This window comes from Microtus pennsylvanicus, chromosome 19 (genome assembly GCF_037038515.1).
Source record: "Microtus pennsylvanicus isolate mMicPen1 chromosome 19, mMicPen1.hap1, whole genome shotgun sequence".
NCBI lineage: Eukaryota > Metazoa > Chordata > Mammalia > Rodentia > Cricetidae > Microtus > Microtus pennsylvanicus.
The window spans coordinates 6,866,673-6,873,249 of NC_134597.1; the positions used below are offsets into that span (position 1 = coordinate 6,866,673).

Genomic DNA, 6,577 nt, shown 5'->3' on the forward strand with positions numbered 1-6,577 from the left:
AAAAAGAGTTTGTTTTAGACTAAGACTGAAACTTAAAGATGAAAACAGAAAAATCCTTTGTAGATAGATTGCAAAAATAAGAAATGAAAAGAGCAAGCATATAAGGAAGGGAGAAAGGGATTATGGAAAGAACTGAGGGAAGGAGAAAGACAGAAAGGAAGTAAGGGGTGAGAAAAAAAAGATGGAAGGATGAAAGGAGGCTGCAGACTGAGAAAGATGTACAGCTCCTTAAATGTATTATTAAATGGAAACATTTGCTATCAAGAGATAAACAAGAATGCAGACAACCTAGAATATATACCAAAATATTTTAGTTTACCTGCTTGAATGTAGATGTTCCTTACTAGTTAATGCATGCTCCCCAGTGGCGATTTCAAGAAATCTGATTTTTAAAGGATAGTCTCTTACCTATTGTATAATACTTTTTTTCAAATTTGGTATTATTCTTTCATCTTGGCATTTCTGATAAGAACAAGTGTAGCATTTGAACTTACTTGTTTAATATAAGCTCTGTTCTCTATACGAGGATAATATATCAATCGGAGTTTTTGATGTAGGAAATTGATAAGAGGTTACTATGTCCACTCAGGTCATAGACCCAGTTTTGCAGTTATTCCAAGAGCTGTGCAACCCTGTGGGGGAATGAGACCAGATGAACCTGACAGTAAGTGTTTAAAACTGTTTAGCCAAAGTAAGAGAGTTCTTAATTAAGGGTCCCTTTCAGGCGTGCTTTGCTGTTTTCTCCTTGGCAGATTTATTGATTCCATTAAGAATGTAATTCCATTTTACCAAACATTATGTATTAGCTTTAAAAATTCCACCTATAATGTATTAATTTTTAAAGTTCTTTCTTGTATTTTTTGAGATTATAATATAATCACATAATTCCCACTTTGATTTACTCCTTCTAAACTCTTATACATTTCTCTTTGGTCTCTTTCAAATTCATGACAAATATATATATGTATATGTAATATATATGTTTGCATATATACATTCATATATATATACATTCCTAAATTTATAAATTAAACCTATTCAGTTTGTATACACACTCTTTTTTGAGGCTAATAATTCTCATAACAATAGTAGATACCTGATATTCTGTCTGGACTAGATATGTACATGGCCACAGACTCCTTGCATACACCACACATACGCTTCTATCTCCTACGGTTGGGGAAGCTGCTGGACCTCACCTGCAAGGTTAACTACATGTATATGTTCATACACACTCTCTAAGAAACACGTAATTAAAAATAACAAAAAGAAATCTTTAAAACATTAACAATCAATTTAGCAATGTTACTTGTTTCATACACTTTCTCTAACACACATGTAATTAAAAATAACGGAAGGAAATCTTTCAAAAATTAGCAATCAAGGTAATATTAGTACTTGTTTGAAGTAAATGTGATTAAGTCAAAAGCAAGAGCAGAAAATATTATCACAAGAAACAGAATATTAGATATAGAGTCAAAATGAAAGGTGGATAATAACATAGAAAACAAAACAGGATCCATCATCCTGTCCTCACTATTGTTGAGGTATTTGGCACATTATAAATGTTTATTGTCTATGTTTTGAACAGTGATTCATCCTTTCAAACACATTAAACATCAAAATATGTAAACTGGCATACTTTAAGAAAACAATGAGCATTTTTATGGAATGTGCTTTGTGAGTAGAACAAATTTCTAAATCTATAATTTTGACACATGGGACTGTAAAGTTATTTTGTTGGTGTTTTAACAAATAAAGCTTACATGAAGATCAGAGTGTGGAGCTACGCCAGTAAAGTCCAGGGAGTGGTAGCACAAACTTTTAATCCCGGGACTTGGTAGACAGAGGCAGAGGGATCTCTGTTAGTTCAAGACCACCCTGGGCTACCTGAGATTGAATCTGTCTAAAAGAGAAACAGAGCTCACATAAAGCTGATCCCCAGAAGTTAGAATTCCACACCTTTAATAATTGCACTAGAGAAGTGGAGATTTAGTTTGAGGATTCAGTAGAGAAAAAAGGAGGTCTCTATAGTGACTGGTTGCTCTGCTTCTCTGAATTCTCTGCTTGCACTCTCTGATATCTGACTCTGGGTTTTATTTAGACTTCATTGCACCATAGATCTATCTAGGAAATTCAAATGCTTTCTTACTTTACTACTACTCAAGAACAGTTGCTCGTATTTTCCAATAATTGTGCTTGTCAAAACTTCAATAAAAGACATGAAAGAAAAGTGTAAATGTCAAACCTCCTATTCTAACATAAAGTCAAAAGAATTCTAAAGTCTTCATCAGTTAAAGAAGTAATAATTTCAGTAACAACATCAAAATAAAAACGGTGAAATACATTAATTTACAAAAAGTAAATGGCTTATATGAAAATTATATATCCTATTATCCAGTTTCAAAATTTGGACATTGTGAAAATTTAGTAGGCTGGGGTAGAGCTCAGAGAAACTGCAATTGAATTCCCAGCACTATGTAAGATGATATATGCTGCAGCAGTCAGTAACCCAAATGGGAGAGGTATGGGACCAAAGATAGTTTCTAGGATGTCAGTTCAGCTAAAAGAGTGAGCTCCATTAAGTTTTCTAATTTTGTGAGCTCCATTAAGTTTTCCAATTTTGTGGAGTACAGGTTTTCAAAATACAATCTAATGATTGTCTGGATTTCCTCTGTATCTGTTGTTATGTCTCCCTTTTCATTTCTAATTTTGTGAATTTGGCTATTTTCTCTCTGCCTTTTGTTTAGTTTGGATAAAGTTTTGTCTGCAGTGATATTGGCTGGTAACAGCTCACTACTCTCCTTTGTGTATAAGTAAGGGCAAGGACAATACATTTCATGTTCATGCTAGCTCTTCTCATTCCTCATGATCCTTCTTGAAGTGAGGATCAAGAAGGAACTAACCTTGCAGAGTGCTTTTGTTTTGTTATGGATATTTGAGACAGGCTCTCCTTGGGTATCCCTGACTATCCTGGAACTTACTGCACAAAACAGATAGGCAAATCTCCTGCTTCAGATTCCTATGATTGCAGTCCCATATGACCAACATCAGTTTTGTGTTACTAATTCTAAGAAAATTTGATTCTATAAAGGCTTCAATTCAAAGTGCTTTGTCATATATCATTTGTTTTCTCAATTTTTATAATTTAAAATAGATGTGTTTATATTCATAAGGAGATATTTGTTGAAAGCAAAAACTGAGGAATTAAAATCTAAGACAAAGTGGATAAAAATTGGCCATGGATATCAACTAAATACTTGACCAAGTTTTTCTGTCTTTACAGGAGCTTGTTAACATCCCCATTTTTCTTAAATAGAGTTGATTATTCAAGTGAAACAAAGACCCAGTTGATTTTACTAACAAGTAATGTCATCTTAATTTACTGGTGAATGTCACGGGAAAGTATACCTAAAATTTTTAGTTGATTCAGCATTCTAACATGAACTATCAATCTGTATACCAGACTTAGAGAAAATATGCTGAAAAAAATCATTTTTTCCAAATTACTGAGGTGAGCTATCATAGACACCAAAGTTTGATTAGACATAACGAAGTTTTTAAAGCCTCAGCACCTTTGCCTAACTAAAAAACAAAAACAAAAAACAAAACTAAAAAAAAAAAAATAGGAAGCTCACGACATGCCAGACTGCTGCTATATGGGCTTTCTTTCCTTTTTTTATTTTTGCTTTGCTTGGATGTGAAGATATCCTGTGAGTGAGTGTCTCATAGTGAGGAGTCAGCACTGCTGCCGCCGTTGAAAGAGCTATATTGAGCACTTTATTATGCTCATCTGAAAAGCAGAATCAGTGATTATGAACAACTTACAGGACAGCTGAAAGCAGTTAAATCATTTACTTGTAATACTCCCAAGATCTTAAAATGCTCCAATATATAAAACACATTCAGACGCTGCAGCTCTTTTACACTCAGACAGCCCTTTGGAATCTGTGGGAGCTTTTAATTTCATTCCTTTTCTCCCTATTCTGTTGAAAGACAAAAGTTTCTACAAGTAGACAGTTTCCTGTCTTTCTCTTGAACTAGAGGTTTAAACTCATAGACTTTTAAATGCAGGCAAAACAAGTAGCATTTAGCAGAAGATTTTCCTCTATTGACACTGCCTATTCTGAATTTGGAAAGGCCCATCTATGCAGAAGTTCTTGAGCAACATGTTCCAATTCTAATTAGGTCACTTATTAATGCTCTGATCAGGAAATTAATGATCAAGATTGACTTAGGTTCAGCACTGAAAAAGGAGAACTGATGTGGGAGTGATTTCTTATTAATAAAGAAACTGCCTAGACCCAGTTGATAGGCCAACCCTTAGGTAGGCGGAGAAAACAGAACAGAATGCTGGGAGAAAGAAGCTGAGTGAAGGAGTCGCCATGATTCTCCCACTCCAGACAGACACAGGTTAAAATCTTTCCTGGTAAGCCAGCTCGTGGAGCTACACAGATTATTAAAAATGGGTTAGATGATATGTAAGAGCTAGCCAACAAGAAACTAAAATTAATGGGCCAGGCAATGTTTAAAAGAATACAGTTTCTGTATAATTATTTCGGGGCATAAGCTAGAGCTAGCCATGTGGGCGGCCAGGTGCTGGGGATGCAGCCCTGCTGCTCTTATTACAACAGAGAACATAATACCCTAATGTCCTTTAACACTGCCCTGGTTAAAGGGCAGATAGAAGAGAAAATATTTGACTGCTAGCAAAAGTTTCTAGGATTAGATGGTGAAAGAGTACCTAATTTATAGGACTCCCATACCTTAGCACAACTAATGCCATGATGGAAGTAACATTCAGGCTTTGGAATACAGCTCATAGATGGCAACTCCAGCCAAAATAAAATCAGAGACCTAAGATATCAAAGTATTTCTACATATTTCTACAAGTCCCTAATGTACTAACCTTGCTTTTTGGTTTTTGTAGTTCCACTTCTGGATAACTATTTATGTTTGTAAACTGAGATATATCTACCTAGGATATTTTTTTTTTGTGTGTGTGTGTGTGCTTAAAATCCCACTCTGAGAAAGATTTGGCATTGTATAAGATCCTAAACACTCAGTGTAGTTGCTGGCATGTTAATAAAGACTTTGTATTGGCTTGAACCCAATAGAAATACCAAATTGTCTTCTAACAAATATACTTCAGAACATTTCCTTGACTGAGGCAGCATATATAAGATCTGTGCAAATTCAAGACAGACAATATCGGAACACTGGAGGGGAGGTATGTAAAAAGTCCCACTACTGGCAAATGGTAACTTCTGAGAGAGGGAGAATCAGGCTTTTCTTTAAGAGTGTGGCTCCTTGTTGTTTGATTATTCATTGAGTATATAACTACAAACCCAATAGTATATGGATTAGCACAAATTGGACTTGGTAACTTTATAGAAGAAAAAGGAGGAGGATAAGGAAGAGGAAGAGAACAAAGAAGAAAAAGACACAAAATTGGCTGGGAAGGAACTGGATGGAAATGTGAAATGGGGTAAATAATATCAAATGCATTACATGAAATTCTCATAGAACTAATAATAAATAAAAGAACAAAATTACAGTATGACCACTGGTTTCCTTAAAAAATGCAGTAAATAAAAACAGATTCTCAAGAAAATGCCTTGCATTTTCAATATATTTCCCTAGGTTTGTCTTTCACTTTTTCTCAAATGATTATTTCAGGAATTCTACTAGGTGATCAAAACTATATTCTCTATCCGGCACATTCTATATACCATCCATACATAAAAATACATTTAAACAGATACTTATTTTCAATCAATAAATTAACCTTCATTTTGCCTTGGAGTATAGAAATATTACTTTACACTCTTGTCTTTGTATTTCTAAAATTATCATCCTTAATATAATATATAGTTTTTATCTTGATTTCAAATTAAGTGCTACAATTTTTCTTCTCCAAAAACATCTTTCAAAAATTACTTATTAACCTATTTATTTTTTATAGTTTAACTTTGAAAAATCATAAATTGTAACAGTCTCATACCCAGCTTTGGATCAAAACACTTGAGGCAAGCCTTCCGAGCCCCTCGCCTCTATCTCCTGTGAATCCCACAGATCTTCCCCTTCTAACCTCCCCCCACCACTTGTGTCTGTATCCCAGCCTCCAGCTGCCTGTAGTTCCTCTCTTTACTCTCTGTTCCCTGCCACTCTCTGCAAGAGAATACATGCTGTAGTCTTCCTTTCCTCTCGGTCAGCATTTCTTATGAATCCCACTGACCTTTTGCTGTTAGCCTCCCTTTCTCCTTTGTTGCTTTATCCTAGCCCTCAACTTGGACTCACTACTAACACACAGAGTATTTCTGCTGTGAAAGCAGGGTGGGCAATCTTTAGATCTTCACCGTTTCTTTCTCTAGCTCCAACGCACTAGATGTATACCAAGTGCTAAAGCAAACACTGTGTTTATCTCTCTTCACTGTGCTCCTCCATTCGAAGGAGACAAAAAAAAATCATATCCTTGTTGAACACTCTTCTCTGCTTCTTTCTGCGATTCCCCTCAGATCCCAAGTTATCCCTGTTCCTAAGTGTCAGCTCCCAATACCCGGGAATATAATTTACC

The 6,577-nt window shown here is 35.1% G+C and overlaps 1 non-coding gene across 1 annotated transcript; it reads left to right on the plus strand.

The window, feature by feature from the left end:
- Positions 1-445: 445 nt before the first annotated feature.
- On the plus strand, positions 446-635 carry LOC142838526 (U2 spliceosomal RNA). The gene has a single exon (XR_012908580.1). It is a non-coding gene; the product is annotated as a U2 spliceosomal RNA (small nuclear RNA).
- The last annotated feature ends 5,942 nt before the right edge of the window (positions 636-6,577 follow it).